The sequence below is a fragment of the Schistocerca gregaria genome, unplaced genomic scaffold (assembly GCF_023897955.1).
Source record: "Schistocerca gregaria isolate iqSchGreg1 unplaced genomic scaffold, iqSchGreg1.2 ptg000378l, whole genome shotgun sequence".
Classification (NCBI taxonomy): domain Eukaryota; kingdom Metazoa; phylum Arthropoda; class Insecta; order Orthoptera; family Acrididae; genus Schistocerca; species Schistocerca gregaria.
This window is the reverse complement of record NW_026061824.1, coordinates 17,429,374-17,446,941: the sequence shown is the minus strand read 5'-3', so window position 1 is coordinate 17,446,941 and position 17,568 is coordinate 17,429,374. Positions and strand designations below refer to the sequence as shown.

Here is a 17,568-nt window from a genome sequence, read left to right as displayed (position 1 = left end):
ACTAACCAGAAATTCAGATTAGTTGTAGCTTCGGTGACAATCGCCTTTTTTACATTTTCCCCGTAAACTAGATAATTATGAAACGTAAGCAACTACTCTAAAATATCTGCGGCAACGGCCTTGCCGCGGAGGTTGCATCGGTTCACGTGGGATCACCGAAGTTAAGTGCGTTGTCGGGCGTTGAAGGCACTTGGATGGGTGATCATCCAGGCCGCCATGCGCTCTTGCCATTTCTCGGGGTGCACTCAGCCTCATGATGTCAATCGAGGAGCTACTCGACCCAATAGTAGCGGCTCCGGTCAAAAAATACCAACATAACGACCGGGAGAGCAGTGTGCTGACCCCCGCCCCTCCTGTTCGCATCCTCCACGGATGATGACACGGCGGTCGGATGGTGCTGTCCCTGTAGGCCACTCGTGGCCTGAAGACGGAGTGCTTACAAAGCAACTACTCTCCAGTGCATGGCCGTACTACTGAGACCTTGATGCCTGGCATCAACAACAGATGGCAGCACAAGAGGTTGGCTTACGCCTACTGCCGAATTTTGCGATCTGTCGTAAGCCTGCGTAAGCACGTAGGGCCTTCCGTCTTAAGTGCAAGCATATCCATTGCGTTTTCTGTCAAGCGACTTGAGTGGAATATTTCATTATTTCTGAAATTTTATAGAAATGTTTTTCGTTGTATATCCTCACCATCGGTACTGAATTTACTGTAAAATTATTTGCTCACTTTTCGGAACTTCCGTTCATAGTAAATCGATACTATTTGAAGCCGTGGTAGACACGAGTCTAGTGTGCTTCACCTTCAGCACCTTCTGTGTCAGTCTCGGTTAATATGTCGCTGATTTCACAACGAACAGTTCGTTGTCTACTGAGTATACTGTCATTTGCACGACACTATCCCTCCCACGCTGCTAAATGTAGGTCGTCGGCAAAATATGACTGCAGTGGAACAAGGGCGTCTGCAGAAATTTCCCCAGGAGGTGGTGGTGGTGGCATTGGTAGTGGTGTGTGTGTGTGTGTGTGTGTGTGTGTGTGTGTGTGTGTGTGTGGAGGACTATTACTATGAAACTCACACAGTCCAGACCGCCAAGGAAAATAAACCTTGAGATTTGGAAAGAGTGTTGATCTTATACCGCTTATACTGCATATTTCAAAATTCCACCTCTAAGGGGGAGACGCAGGACATGAAAGGATTTCTGAATCATGTAGCTATTAAGGTAATTTTGAAGCTAGGCATACGAACATTTGTATCTGGTTTCTAGGTCAGAAATAAAGAAATATGTGTTCCAGTATCTTTGGGAATTTAACCTCTATGAGGTGAAATAGTGGATGAACATTTTATTTTGAGATAAATAATTATGGAAGAACTATGAAAGTATTTTTAAGGCTACATCTACGAAAATTGGTATTTGACTTCAAGGCTACAAATAAGAAAATACGTGTTTCGGTGTTTTTGGAAGTTCAACCCCTAAGGGGATGAAATAGAGTGAGCTGGTGCGTTTCTGGCGCCAGTTTCCGTCGATCGTTGTTTCGATCTTTGAGTCGCGGTCCAGAGGACACTGCTCCCTAAGCGACTGTAGTAGTTCTCTGTGCAGCCCAACATCGGGCTTACCACGCTTACACTGGACACAGTTGCCAACAAATCGCCTGCCATCGCGATATAGGTTGGGCCAAAACATGTATTCCTGAACTCGGTTCAAGGTCTTGAAGAACCCCAAATGACCCCCGTCCGCCGACTCGTGGAAATATCTCAGTGCCATGCTAACTCGTTCCTGTGGAATACAGACCTTCACTTGGCCACGGTTGGCTCCCCCTTTACACAAGAGGCCCGCACGAAGGCAACAGCTAGTGACGACGTCGCCATCCACAAACTGCTGCATATTCGGTCCCCACCCGGCGTCCTCGGCCTGTTTGCCGGCTAAGTCGAAGAAGAAGCCGGGTGTCTCGGAGAGAAGGAAATTCACTCCCAGATCCGGCTCCACGTTTCTGAAAATGGTTCATTATGAAAGCATTATGAAAGCATATCTGACAATTCGTATTCGGATAATCTGTTACAATTTTTAAAAACTACGTGTTTCACTGGTTTTTAACTTCGAGCATAAGGGGATGAAAATTTTAATGAAATATTTATTGCGTTATATTAAAATATTTTAAATCTGCATCTACGAAAACCGGTATTTCACTTCTCAATTAGATATAAAGAAATATGCGTTATACAAACAAGAATACAAACGGCTTGATTAACAAAAACCTTGGACCCCAGCTGTCAGCATTGCTTTTTGGTCATTCAGCAAAAGACCATGCTTCAACGGCGTTAAGTTTAGAAAAGTTTAGAAAGTGTTGCAGTTTATAAAATACATAAAAAAACGATTAAAGAAAAAATGCTTTGCAGACCATGAACGGTCTAAGTAAGTAAAGAAGCGGATGATAAGCTAGCTCTTTATGCAAATAAGTTGGTCAGTTTAAGTTCCGAGACATGTCATGCAGCAGGAACGGAATCCTGTAGTTTCTACGATTGGCTAAAGGAAAAGTTTTGCAGAATCACGCGAAATCACTTCTGCAAGTGGCTGAGAATCTCGTAATGAATAAAAATTCTGTACTGAGAATTCCAAGGTGGGAGAGGCGAGATTCCTCCCCCCCCCCCCTTCCCCCTTCTCAGAATCCTATCCTTCTTTACCTACAGCAAAAAATAAATAAATAAATAAAACTAGAGAAATTTCTACTGTGAAACTATTTGCATACAAGAGAACGGCCATTAAAATTTAACTCTTCAAAGTTTTAAGCCCTGGCCCGTTCGAAAATTCAATTTCTTTGTAGTTGCATTTTTTAAAGGTGTACTTGTCTAGACTCCTGGAACGGAAAGGTTTTTTTTTTAATCCGTGCTTTACAAAAGTTTCTACAGTCTATTGTTTGAAGCAGTGTCACGGCTGCCATGAGCCTCGCGGGGTACCCGCCATGTGTCCAACGCCTTGTCACGGTTCGCGCGGCTCCCCCCGTTGGAGGTTCGAGTCCTCCCTCGGGCATGGTTGTGTGTGTGTTGTCCTTAGCATAAGTTACTGTAAGTAGTGTGCAAACATACGGACTGATGGTTCAAATGGCTCTGAGCACTTTGGGACTTAACATCTGAGGTCATCAGTTTCCTAGAACTTAGAACGACTTAAACGTAACTAAATTAAGGACATCACACACATCCATGCTCGAGGCAGGATTAGAACCTGCGACCGTAGCGGTCGCGTGGCTCCCGACTGAAGTGCCTACAACCGCTCGGCCACATCGGCCGGTCTATCATGTATTCTAGAAGAGCTGCACGGTCGTCAGTGGCGCCTGTTCTTTCTAGAACAGTTACTATCTTCATATCTATGGTTAAACGTCACCCAGCCATTGACCTTCGTCTGTGCGAATGCGGACAGGCTACCGGAAATCTTACGGGAATCGTCACCTTAGTGTGAGCCAGTAATGAGTGGATGGACAAATACCTATTAAGTACATTACGTAATCGGATTGTGGGCGGTTCGGGGTGTGAGTCTCACGGGAAGCGTGCGAGGGATAAATTCCTGCAGTCGTGCTGTTCATTTGTGCCCTCGATAGCTCAGATGGATTGAGCGTCTGCCTTGTAAGCAGGAGATCCTGGGTTCGAGTCCCAGTAGCGGCACACTTTTCAGCTGTCCCCATCGAAGTATATCAACAACACCTGTCGGCAGCTGAGGGTTTCAATTAATTATCAGTTGTGTAGGTGATTCGATGAACCCTTTGCCAGGCACTTAAATGTGTTTTGCAGGGTATCCATATAGATGTAGATGATAACTCGTCCCGTGTCGCACGTGCTCAAAAGGATTCATACTGCAGAATGCATGCAAACATACTCACCGAAAATACGGACGAATATCAAGTGCAGGCTGCCGAGTGCTGCATATCCAGCTTAGACAGATCGGCTTTTCCTGCCAAGAAGAACAGGAAGTTGCTGTCTAGGAACAATCAGAGGTAGAGGAAGGGCTGATAAATACTCCTTGAATTGCAGACTAAACGTAAATAACGAAAATACATTTTTGGTAAAAATTGGTCAAAACATAATCGTTTGCCCTCCGTATTGGATTAGCTGTTTTGAATATTGAAAATCTGACTTCAGATTCGTTTTCAGCGACATTAAGAATATATGTGTAACACTCAGTTCATGCAAATCGAAGTAATAATATAACTAAATGTTTTCCCTAAACTTTGAACACTTTTTTTTTTCGAGTAACGATTTTCTCAGAACGGCATGCAGCATAAATTAAAAGTGGTTCGATCTCTTAACTTCTACCTCTGACCCCTAAAAGTAAACACTTTTCTTAGGAACTTATAGCTATAATATGACATTTGTTAATATTAACTAATTTTTGTGTAGGCATAAGGAGTGAAACAAACCCCTCAAAATCGAACTCAAAGTTCGAATTAGCACTGTATCGTTAAATTTAAGGTTGTTTCATTGCGGTTAGGTATACGCTCCCATTAATTTTATGTATTATCGACTGATGTTATCCATTTTCAAGTTCAGAGAAATAATGTAGTATCAACTGATGTTACCCATTTTTGAATTCAGGTAACATCTGAGGTGCCACACTGCACGCACTCTGCGTACTCCAGTCTCGCAAGCCCTTGATCAAATCATAATTACCGGCGCCATTTTTTATTGAAAATCTAAAATTAAGCTCATAGTATTGTCACTCGTAATTCCCAAACAGATCTTTCGAATGTATTTTCATTGTCTCAAAAAAAATTTCAAATTTACCCTTTTTTGCTCATTTGTATGAGAACCTGGCCGTAACGCCGGAATATAGTCACTAGATTTTTTTTCAGAGACGCTGTACGTTCGCGAGAAGACTTTCGTTCTGCGCGTGTCGAAGGACATTCCTCAGATATTACTGTGTGTGTGCTACTCAGTCGTGCCATTTAAGTGTACATCTTTGCATAGTTTTCCTTTCACGATGTAAACAGTGTTCCGCTCAGTTGCTAACTGGCCAGTGAGTGGTTCCGAAGGTGTCGGATTTGCGGTGCGTTCGGTTTGCTAGGACAACAGCAGACTGGCGTGGTGCGATGGCAGAAGCAGACACTGAGGGAGCTAGCTGCTGGGACGCCAGCGAACAATTTATGCCAAGTAAGACGAAGAGGACTATTCTAAAATTACGAGCCGTCTAAAAAGTGTTTATCATTGGTAAATCTTGCTGTTGAGTCTGACAAAACTGACAGTTTTTCCTAGAGATACAGGAAATCCCCCCACCCCCACTCAATGAATATTTGGTTGTGATGACAGGCCGATTGGTAGTGTAGCCCGAGATCTAAGTTAGGTTGGAAGGTGGTAATTTGATTGAGAGTTGTTTACGCCAACGATTATGAATGCCGACTAAACGTTGTGCGAGCAGATTGCCCTGTAGCGTAGCCAAGTGTTTCCGTCCGCGCCACATTTAACACACTTTCTCTAACTGTGTACAAAAGTCTCACAACAGCCACGATAACTACGTTTCTGGTGGGGGGAGGGTAGAGTCCACTATGTAACTTTCACGGCAAATTTTAGTAACCGCATAAACTAACCGAAATAGAAGCGTCATTTTAACTATATTTCCTTTTGTGGGAAAATAATGGTTCTCCTCTTTTGGCAGCAACTGTAATATGTAGGCGACTTATTAGTTTTTTTTAAACTCTGAATCATGATCTCAATAGACGCAGTGCTTTTTTTACGTTACTTGATTTGTGGTCTATAGTAAACAATGCAACGAATTGGTAAATTCCTTGAAGTTTGACATGTGTTACATAGACGACGTCTGCAATGTTCGTAAGGCCAAGTTTGCATATATTCGGTGTCTGTTTTTTTGGCCATGTACTGTATAATTAAGGGGAGGAGGATTATGTTCAAGGAGCAGTGCATTAGCAGTCTATGGAGAAATTGAGAATTTGGATCTAACGAACGGCATGCTCGGGCAGTTCGTGATATTCTGTTGACCACTGTGTAATTCGGACACAGTGATCATTGCCTCTCCCTCGTAACCAGGGGACTCGGGTGCTAATCCTGGTCTGGCACAAATTTTCAACAGTGCCCATTGACTAAAGTCTGTGCCCATTGTCAGCTAATATCATTGTTTCGGTGTTAAATAGTATTTTGTTCGCGATACGTGGTTTAGCTTTTTCATGGATAACAGCTTTGAAAAGCGTACAGGTTATATTGATATTCGCTCGTCGTTAGTCCAAGGCAACTATAGCGATTTATAAACACAGTTGTAGTTCGTATTAAGCCCACATACGTAATTGTGTCCTGTGTTTCTTTACCAAGAACTACTCCGTAAGTAATTCCCCTGTAGTGGTATTTTGTTATAGTATTTTGTTTAAATATTTATAGACTGCAGGCTTGGATGAAATATGAAACACATGTCCGAAGTTCCTGTTGATATTGCAGATACTGTTTCATCCGTACTAGGGGCCAAAACATTTCATCAAATACAGAAGGACACAATTTGTCTCGAGATTTAGCAATTTTTCGTAATAGAGGCCTTGCGTCGATATGTTTTTCTCTAATTCTTGTTTGGATTTAATCTTAAAACACACTAACTCTTCCACCACTTATTCGATATGTGTTTTCATCCCTTTCGTAGCCTAGAGTTCCTAAACGGTCGATAATATTAATAATTTCCTTTCTCAATTTTATTTTCTGTAAAATCTCCTGTTTATGGTTATTGCTAACATGTTTCACGTTCTCACTTTTATTATTTTTATTTTTCTAGTTTTGTGCCTTGTAGCCAAATTTTCTTTGAATCTGGTTTTCAATTCTGAAATAGTAACAGTTGAAGGTCAAGAGAAGATTGCGGTCTATTTGAGGAGAGTGGCTTGGAGATTTTTTATAACAGACGTATACAGGTCATGGGGATCCTTACCTATATACATTTACTTCGAGTGTGATGTAGCCCATTCTCTTGTCATGATCTCGGCTGTATCGTAGCACATTGTCTCGGTTAGGTTGGAGATTTCTGTTGAGAGTTGCCGAAGTCAACGAAAGTGATTACAAAGTAAAGACTGTGCTAACAGAACGATCTGTAGCGTAGTCCAACACGTTCTTTCTGTCCTTTTAAAGCCTCTTTTAATTAAAAATAACTAAAGCTGCAAGATACAATCACAAAAACTGTATTACGTAATAGAGTAATCCCAGACTATTGTTGTGTAAGTTGTGTGCGTACACTATTTTTTTTTTGTCAGTGAATATACACTTTTTTACTCATTTGCTGGGTTTCAGTTTTCCCCGTTTTCTGGCAAAAAACCTTTTCCTGTGAAGGGCCCATTAGCTTGTCGGTTATATTTGTGACATTCTCGACGGTCAGTAATTTCGTGATAGTCCATCCACCGGCGTCATTGTTAACATCGGATATAGATTTAAGTATTAGGAAGGCTAATATGAAGCTAATGCATGAGTAGGTCTAATAATTAATAAAAATAGGAATGCGGGTAAGCTACTACATACAGCATAGTGAACGCATTGTTGTGGCCAAGATAGCCACGAATCCCACGCCTACCAAAGTCGTAAAAGTAGTCTTCAGATGATGAAGAAATTGATGGAATGTGTGATGAGATAAAAGAAATCATTCAGATAGTGATGGGAGATGAAAATTTAATATTAATGGGTGACTGGAATTCGACAGTAGGAAATGGAAGAAAAGGAAACGTAGTAGGTGAATATGGAATGGGGGTAAAAAATTAAAGAGGAAGCCACCTGGTAGGCTTTTGCCCAGAGCATAACTTAATCATAACTAACACTTGGTTCAAAAATCATGAAAGAAGGTTGTATACGTGGAAGAGACCTGGAGATACTGCAATATTTCATATAGATTATATAATGGTAAGACAGAGATTTAGGAACCAGATTTTAAATTGTCAGACATTTCCAGGGGCAAATGTGGACTCTGATTACAATATATTGATTATGAACTGTAGATTAAAACTGAAGAAACTGGAAAAAGGTGGGAATTTAAGGAGATGGGACCTGAAAGAACTGACAGAATCAGAAGTTGTACAGTGTTTCAGGAAGAGCATTAGGGAACGATCTACAGGAATGGGGGAAAGTAATACAGTGTGATGGGGGATCTGAGTGGTGTACTGTCAAGGGGGAGGGGGTTCCTCAGGGATCAGTGTTGGGGCCGCTCCAGTTCCTTATTTATATAAATGATATGCCCTCAAGTATTACGGGTAACTCTAAAATATTTTTGTTTGCTGATGACACTAGCTTGGTAGTAAAGGATGTTGTGTGCAACATTGACTCCGTTTCAAGTAGTGCAGTACATGACCTCAGTCCATGGCTTGTAGAAAATAAACTAACGTTAAATCACAGTAAGATTCAGTTTTTACAGTTTCTAACACACAATTCAACAAAACGTGACGTTTTAATATCACAGCATAGGCATATGATTAGTGAAACTGAACGGTTCAAATTCCTAGGTGTTCAAATAAATAGTAAGGGGTTGTGGAAAGCCCACGTTCAGGATCTTGTTCAAAGACTTAATACTGCCATTTTCACTATTCGAACGGTACCGAAAGTGAGTGATACTTCGCCAAGTAAATTAGTCTACTTTGCTTATTTCCATTCACTTATGTCGTATGGTATTATGTTTTTGGGTAACTCTTCCCATTCTAGAAGGATATTTTTGGCTCAGAAACGAGAGGTTCGGGCAAAAAGTGGTGTGAGTTCACGAACCTCTTGTCGACCTCTGTTCAGGGAGTCTGGGTATTTTGACATTGGCCTCTCAATATGTATATTCCTTATTGTCGTTTCTTGTTACCAATATTAGTTTATTTCCAACAATAAGCAGCTTTCACTCGGTTAATACTCGGGAGAAATCAAACCTCCATTTGGATCGGACTTCCTTAACTCTTGTGCAAAAATGTGTGCAGTATACTGCTGCATCCATTTTCAATAAGCTGCCACTCGAATTCAAAAATCTTAGCAGTAATCCACGCGCTTTCAAATCGAAACTGGAGTGTTTCCTCATGGGTCACTCCTTCTATTCTGTCGAGGAGTTAATTGAAAAATTAAGCTGATTCTCATTGTACTGCTGATAGCGTTTGCTTAAACTTATGGACTGATTTTCTCTCAGGTTCATGAACATGTATTTCTATCTGTTATTACTTTTATGTTGTAAGTTCATGTGTCGCCCTAACCGCCGTCTGCTTCACGTCTGCTGTGCAGCGAGCTACCTTAATTTAAGTATTAACTGTATTTTTCTTACTTGTCACTTCTTCTTCCGTGTGTTTTTGCTTTTGCTGCCTCGGAGTGTAGCGGCAGTGGGGAGTCTAGTGCGTCGCATGGTGCACCCCAGGTGTTAGATGCTTCACCCACTGTCCCTGCTGTCGAGACATCTTCGCGGGTACCGGGCGCGGCTGGTTACCCTCTCCCCAAGGGGAGTGGCGGGTTCAGCGGCGTTCGCGGCGCACGAGGCGGAGGGTCAATGTGGAGGCTGGCCGTGTGGCATCGCCCGCTCTGCCTGTGAATGGACATGTGGCTGCTCCTTCAGCAAGGTCCGAGCAGGCACACGGGGGGAGGGGTTTATTAGTTATTGGGAGCTCCAACGTTAGGCTGGTGATGGAGCCCCTTAGGGAAATAGCGGAAAGGTCGGGGAAGAAGGCCAGTGTTCACTCTGTGTGCTTGCCGGGGGGTCTCATCCGAGATGTGGAGGGGGCCCTACCGGCGGCGATAGAGAGCACTGGGTGCACCAGACTGCAAATTGTTGCTGATGTCGGCACCAATGACTCCTGCCGTCTGGGTTCAGAGGTCATCCTCAGTTCGTACAGGCGGTTGGCGGAGTTGGTGAAGGCGGAAAGCCTCGCTCGCGGGGTGGAATCAGAGCTAACTATTTGTAGTATCGTTCCCAGAACCGATCGCGGTCCTCTGGTTTGGATCCGAGTGGAAGGCTTAAACCAGAGGCTCAGACGATTCTTCGGAGAGCTGGGGTGCAAATTTCTCGACCTCCGCAATGGGGTGGAGAAATGTATGTTCCCCCTGAATAGGTCAGCCGTGCACTACACGCCGGAAGCGGCTACGAGGGTAGCGGAGTACGTGTGGAGTGCACATGGGCTTTTTATTAGGTTAGAGAATTCCCTCCCTAGGCCCGACAAGACGCCTCCTGAGACGCGGCAAGGCAGGAGTAGGCAAAATGCGACAGGGAATAACAATATTAATGTGCTAATAGTAAACTGCAGGAGCGTCTATAGAAAGGTCCCAGAACTGCTCTCATTAATAAACGGTCACAACGCCCATATAGTACTAGGGACAGAAAGTTGGCTGAAACCACATGTAAACAGTAATGAAATCCTAAACTCCGATTAGAATGTATATCGCAGAGAAAGGCTGGACAGTAAAGGGGGAGGCGTGTTTATAGCGATAAGAAGTGCAATAGTATCGAAGGAAATTGACGGAGATTCTAATTGTGAAATGATTTGGGTGAAGGTCACGGTTAAAGCAGGCTCAGACATGGTAATTGGATGTCTCTATAGGCCCCCAGGCTCAGCAGCTGTTGTGGCTCAGCACCAGAAGAATAATTTGGAAAATATTTCGAGTAGATTTCCCCACCATGTTATAGTTCTGGGTGGAGATTTTAATTTGCTGGATATAGACTGGGAGACTCAAACGTTCATAACGGGTGGCAGGGACAAAGAATCTAGTGAAATATTTTTAAGTGCTTTATCTGAAAACTACCTTGAGCAGTTAAACAGAGAACCGACTCGTGGCGATAATATATTAGACGTTCTGGTGACAAACAGACCCGAACTATTTGAATCAGTTAATGCAGAACAGGGAATCAGCGATCATAAAGTGGTTACTGCAACGACGATTTCAGCCGTAAATAGAAATATTAAAAAAGGTAATAAGATTTTTCTGTTTAGCAAAAGTGACAAAAAGCAGATTACAGAGTACCTGACGGCTCAACACAAAAGTTTTGTCTCAAGTACAGATAGTGTTGAGGATCAGTGGACAAAGTTCAAAATCATCGTACAATATGCGTTAGATGAGTATGTGCCAAGCAAGATCGTAAGAAATGGAAAAGAGCCACCGTGGTACAACAACCGAGTTAGAAAACTGCTGCGGAAGCAAAGGGAACTTCACAGCAAACATAAACATAGCCAAAGCCTTGCAGACAAACAAAAATTACGCGAAGCGAAATGTAGTGTGAGGAGGGCTATGCGAGAGGTTTTCAGTGAATTCGAAAGTAAAGTTCTATGTACTGAATTGGCAGAAAATCGTAAGAAATTTTGGTCCTATGTCAAAGCGGTAGGTGGATCAAAACAAAATGTCCAGACACTCTGTGGCCAAAATGGTACTGAAACAGAGGATGACAGACTAAAGGCCGAAATACTAAATGTCTGCTTCCAAAGCTGTTTCACAGAGGAAGACTGCACTGTGCTTCCTTCTCTTGAAGTCGCATAGTTGACAAAATGGTAGATATCGAAATAGACGACAGAGGAATAGAGAAACAATTAAAACCGCTCAAAAGAGGAAAGGCCGCTGGTCCTGATGGGATACCAGTTCGGTTTTACACAGTGTACGCGAAGGAACTTGCCCCCCTTCTTGCAGCGGTGTACCGTAGGTCTCTAGAATAGCGAAGCGTTCCAAAGGATTGGAAAAGGGCACAGGTCATCCCCGTTTTCAATAAGGGACGTCGAAAAGATGTGCAGAACTATAGACCTATATCTCTAACGTCGATTAGTTGTAGAATTTTGGAACACGTATTATGTTCGAGTATAATGACTTTTCTGGAGACTAGAAATCTACTCTGTAGGAATCAGCATGGGTTTCGAAAAAGACGGCCGTGTGAAACCCAATTCGCGCTATTCGTCCACGAGACTCAGAGGGACTTAGACACGGGTTCACAGGTAGATGCCGTGTTTCTTGACTTCCGCAAGGCGTTTGACACAGTACCCCACAGTCGTTTAATTAACAAAGTAGGAGCATACGGACTATCAGATCAGTTGTGTGCTTGGATCGAGGAGTTCCTAGATAACAGAACGCAGCATGTCATTCTCAATGGAGAGAAGACTTCCGAAGTAAGAGTGATTTCAGGTGTGCCGCACGGGAGTGTCATAGGGCCGTTGCTATTCACAATATTCATAAATGACCTGGTGAGTGACATCGGAAAGTCTCTGAGGCTTTTTGCAGATGATGCTGTGGTGTATCGAGAGGTTGCAATAATGGAAAATTGTACTGATATGCAGGAGGATCTGCAGCGAATTTACGCATGGTGCACGGAATGGCAATTGAATCTCAATGTAGACAAGTGTAATGTGATGCGAATACATAGAACGATAGGTCCCTTATCATTTAGCTACAAAATAGCAGGTCAGCAACTGGAAGCAGTTAATTCCATAAATTATCTGGGAGTACGCATTAGGAGTGATTTAAAATGTCGACTGTCAATGGTAAGAAAAGTGTTTCTAAAGAAGAAAAATTTGTTAACATCGAGTATAGCTTTAGGTATCAGGAAGTCTTTTCTCCGAGTATTTGTATGGAGTGTAGCCACGGATGGAAGTGAATAATGGACAATAAATAGTTTGAACAAGAAGAGAATAGAAGCTTTCGAAATGTGGTGCTACAGAAGAATGCTGAAGATTAGATGGGTAGATCACATAACTAATGTGGAGGTATTGAATAGGATACTGGAGAAGAGAACTTTGTGGCACAACTTGACTAGAAGATGGGGTCGGATGGTAGGACACGTTCTGAGACATTAAGGAATCACCAATTTAATATTGGAGGGCAACGTGAAGGGTAAAAATCGAGGAGGGAGACCAGGAGATGAATACACTAAGCAGATTCACAAGGATGTAGGTTGCAGTTGGTACTGGGAGATGAAGCTTCCACACGATACAGTAGCATGGAGAGCTACATCAAACCAGTTTGTGGACTGAAGACAACAACAACAACAACAACAACAACAACAACAAGGTATTTGTCTCATGTGTAACCTTCAACAGAAGTGGGGCAGACAAGAGGGTTAGATTATATGTACTTTCCATTGAAATTGATCCATAATGGGGAGATACTCAATGGGAAAATAATATGCTAATTTATTATCCACAGACCGCAAATGGACTGATCATGAACGAGGAATGAAAATTTGGTCACACTTCTGATTGTACACGTATTATTTGACCCCCCCCCCCTCTCTCTCTCTCTCTCTCTCTCTCTCTCTCTCTCTCTCTCTCTCTCTCTCTCTCTCTCTCTCTCTCTCTCTCTCTCTCTAACACACACACACACACACACACACACACACACACACACACACACTCACTCAATCGCGCGCGCGCGCTTGTTCTACTAAGTAATTCAATTCATTAATGGTGTCGGAAGAGATGGTTAGCAAGAAATCCTTTAGGCTCCTCGTAAACTGAAATCTGTCAGTAGTAAAGCTTTTTATGGCTGCCGGCAAGTTATTGAAAACATCGTTCTCCTTAATGATGGAGACTTTCTTGCACCAAAGTAATTAACTTACCAATTTTTGTGGAGATTATTCACTTCTAGTTATGACTTCATGAAATGAGCTGGTGATTTGAAAATATTCATTTGTTTTTAAACACAATATTCACGGGGAGAACGTATCTTCCATCTCCACCATGTTAACTGATCTATTTATATGACCCTTATCCTAAGTTGTGTTATATTAACGGTAAAACACAAAACATTTCTTACATGCATTTCCACTATTTTCCAACAAGCTGACAATTTTTCATGAATAATATATTAATAGTGAAATTTTTAGAAAAATTTTGAAAGACAGGTTTTGCGGGCAAATTTCAAAAATTAAAAGACCATAGTGTTCATTATAATACAATTTCTCCATGGTTTTTAATTCCTACTCCGAAGTTTTCTTTTGTTTCCTTTACTGCTTGCTCAGCAAACAGATTGAATAACATCGGGGATAGGCTACAACCCTGTCTCACTCTATTCCCAACCACTGCTTCCCTTTCATATCCCTCGACTCTTCATGCCCTCGAGTAAGAAAACTGGTCGTTAGAATTCCATGGTTCTGGGATAAATGGTTTGAGAGGAAAGGTACATTTAGTTAGAAAAGTTACGGAAAATTTAAAGTTGTATTGCACTTACCGTCGTACATGCACTCATTTAAATTCATAGTTTCTTTCACTTTCCAATAGTACGCATGCTGTACATAAACATAACATTTGTTTCATGATATTTACTTTTTTATTTCTTGCAAGTCTTCTAGAACTTCTTTCGAAAACTTTGTGGGTAGATCTTGGCATTTGTTTTGTTCAGAAACGTTATTACTCTAGCAAACAACTGACTACGAGACAAGAAAAAATGTATTCAATAGGTGAAAGCTCAAAGCTACGGGTAAAATGTCCCTAGGCTTATCATCTCAAAGAAGAGATGGCACAGAGAAACAAGTGGGCATGTCTTACATAGCAAGCTGCCATTTAAACCGACATTTAGAACCTTCAAATACGTATTTGGACTAAAATACTTTCATATTCACACTAAGTGTAAATAAAACTGGTACAATCACCAATAAACAGAATTATTTTCATTGTTTTCGGGGTTCCTTTTGCCTTTCGGAATAAATATATTGCGAATCAGTAGTTAACATGCCTGGTTCCCCAAACAGGAGACGACTAGAAACTTCCGAAATGTGGTGGTGTAGAAGAATGCTAAAAAAGTTTTGATCGAATAGCTGATGGGGAGATACGAAATCAGATTAGGGAGCAGAGAAATTAATGGCACAAATTGACAAAAAGAAGCGATCGTGGGTAAATGTCATATTTCGATTCCACCCATCCGCTGTGACCCACGACGTTCTGCATGACGTTGATTAGTTGCATTTCGAAGGATACCAGTGGCCTTATTAAATGTTAACTGCGATTGCCTTCGTTTCTAGAGCAATTTATAATGTTCGTTAACTATGATTTTTTTCGGAATATATCGTGATGAACTCTGGGAGGAACCACAGAACACAGCTTAAATTGTCGTTGAAGAAACGAGTAGTGATTGTATTTTTATCTTTCTTATCCGACACGTTGGGGAATCCAAGGTATAATGGGGTACACAGTTGAAATCTTTGATTAAATGTACAAAATTGATAAATAAGAGAGTTACAAATTTTTATATGAACACATTATGATGTATTAATCACAAAAATACAAGAACATTGCCATAAAATAAAACAACAATATTTTCTCACTCAAAAACAGAAATTTATAACATTTGCACGCGTCACAATGGGGTGGTAAATACAAGTGATTACAAAAACGTATAAAATTATCCGAAATGCAGAAAATATTGGCTTGCTCGTTATTTTTTTTAGTTTAAAGTGAGTATTAATGTCAAACTACAGTTTTCATGAATCGTATCCTTTTCTTGAGGCTGTTTACAAAATTCACACACGGGGAGACACTCATCATCTTCGCTATCTATTCCTGCACAAGAATCGTGTGTCAGTTTTTTGCAGGTGGAACAAGCGACCCAACTTCCAACTGATTTTGAATATAACCCACCACAATATACACATTGACAGTCAGAACTTTCCTCATAATCACTCTCGTTAGTATTGTATTCTCTCTCCTTTTTTCCATTTACCTTCAGAATCTTTCTCTCTTTTTTGAGTTCTTAATTTTATTCTCTTTCGCAGAAAGTTTTCTGTTTGCTCTTTCTTCTTTGTCAATGTTCTTTTTTCTATTTCTCCCATTAATGACTTTTAACTCTTTTTTTGTACGGCGAATCAGTTAAAACAACGTTGTTCCCCCTTTTCAGTCTCGCTCTTTTCTTGCTTTCGTTAACTTTTGACAAGAAAATCAGAATCTCAGGTGAAATATGAAATGAGGAGGTTGTGTTGTCAGTTGTCATCCAAGACCACCCAAGATTAGAACAATTAGCCCCAATAACTTTGTTATTCTTAGGCGGCAGTTCATTGTAACAATTCGCTGAAACCTCGTCCCCTTGATTATCCAGCCAGTTTGAGTCGTCTTTTTCAGCTGGTGTGCTAGGTGAAGGCAAGTCCAATTGTTCAGATATAATAACCTCTTTATCTGACGGCCTATCACGTCCGCTGTCAGTTGTGTGTGCCGGGAGGAAGTGTGCGTCGTGAATATGGATGGGTCCGTGGGCCATATTGCAGTAGCTTCGAAACCTTTAATAGCGGTTTTCATTGTTGCGCTTTAGACGAAAGCTGAACCAAAAAGCGTTGAAATTTGAAAGATAGTTACGACTTTCGCTGCATGGTTCCGTAGCCATTTTCGAAGCTGATCACTATAACGAGGATTTATAAAACAAACATCAAGCGGCTGAAGTCTGTGAGAGCAATGTGGTGGTAAAGAAACGCCACTCTCCCTCGCGTAGTCCATAACGTCAATGTTCGTGGTATGTGCTGAGTGGCCATCTGATATAAGGAGAACTGGGACCTGCTTTGATGCCTTAGAAAATACCACTAATTGTGGAAACCATACAAAGAAGGACTCTGTGGCCATACATCCTGTGCTGTGCACCTCAGCGCAACCTCCTGCTGCCTGTCCTAACTCTAATTCTTTCTGCTTCTTCTTTCGTGGAAAAATAATCGTAGGAGGAATGTCAGCTCCGCTTGCTGACGTACTAATGAGGCTGGTTGCAGTTTCGCCCCTTTCTGCAGATGTTAACGATCGCACTGGACGGTTCCCTTTGCAAGCTGCGATGTTCGATTAGTTTTTAGCATTAACCGAGACGCCTGTTCCATCACAATTAGTTATTTGAGAAGTCATTAGTTTGTGATTGTCAGTTACATCTGTAAGCAACGAAAAAAACCTATCGACAGCTACTTTATTAAAATCCATGATTCTTGTACCAGATGTTGCTTCGGGCTTGCGAACAAACCCGCATTTGCTTCTTCATTGTTTCATGATGTAATAAAGATTTCGATTTGTTTTGCTCGAAATTTTCGAAAAGGTATCTGTGAAACGTGCAAAAATTGAAATGGCAAAACTGTGCACCTGCCGAAATACGAGTGCGTATACTCATTTGAAAAAATGTTCCTAAACTGCTTCTGATACGCTAGAGGTTACCTCACAGTAAACAGCAATTGTAGTTGACCATTTGCCTGCACCGTATATAGTACGGCCAATAAAATATTTTTGTAGGGAGGACACATCATCTCATCCTAAATGGAGAGTTCATCTATACGTGTAAAAGTAACCACTTGTGCCAGAGGGAAGCGTGTTGGGAGCCTTACTGTTCATGTTGTATATTAACATTACAGATAATATAAGAAAGCTCACATATTTCGAAAATGATGCCGATATCGACATTGAGGTAACAAAGGTCGTGTGAAGCGATATGCACATACAGGGGATAGTAAAAATGTGACCATCTATACTTGCATCTACATGGATACTCTGCAAATCACATTTAAGTGCCACCTTCATAAGTCTCTATTATTCCAATCTCGCATAGCACCCGGAAAGAATGATCACCTGTGTCTTTCCATACGAGCTCTGACTTCCCTTATTTTATCGTTGTGGTCGTTTCTCCCTACGTAGGTCGGTGTCAACAAAATATTTTCGCATTCGGAGGAAATAG

At 41.6% G+C, this 17,568-nt stretch overlaps 1 non-coding gene across 1 annotated transcript; it reads left to right on the top strand.

Moving 5' to 3' along the window:
- The first annotated feature begins 3,579 nt into the window (after window positions 1-3,579).
- Trnat-ugu (transfer RNA threonine (anticodon UGU)) lies at window positions 3,580-3,654 on the top strand. Its single transcript has one exon. It is a non-coding gene; the product is annotated as a tRNA-Thr (tRNA).
- Window positions 3,655-17,568: the final 13,914 nt, after the last annotated feature.